Source organism: Capsella rubella, unplaced genomic scaffold (genome assembly GCF_000375325.1).
Source record: "Capsella rubella cultivar Monte Gargano unplaced genomic scaffold, Caprub1_0 scaffold_170, whole genome shotgun sequence".
NCBI lineage: Eukaryota > Viridiplantae > Streptophyta > Magnoliopsida > Brassicales > Brassicaceae > Capsella > Capsella rubella.
In genome coordinates this window covers 6,664-7,035 of record NW_006238758.1, presented here as the reverse complement: position 1 = coordinate 7,035, position 372 = coordinate 6,664, and positions in this window count along the sequence as shown.

Below are 372 nucleotides of genomic sequence, written 5' to 3'. Positions count from 1 at the left end.
ATGTTGTCGGGTCAAAGAAGAAGATTTTGATTGGTAAAGTCAACGGAATCAACGGTGGAAATGTAACGAGAGCTGTTTCGTGTCATCAAAGTTTATACCCGTATTTACTGTATTATTGTCACTCGGTTCCTCGGGTACGGGTTTATGAGACGGATATACTTGACCCGGAGAGTTTAGAGAAGATTAACCATGGTGTTGCTATATGTCATATTGACACGTCAGCTTGGAGTCCGACTCATGGAGCGTTTCTGGCTTTAGGTTCGGGTCCGGGTCGGATTGAAGTCTGCCATTGGATCTTTGAGAATGATATGACTTGGAATATTGTTGATTAAGGTCTTGGTCATTTTTTTATGATTACATTTGAGATTTGAT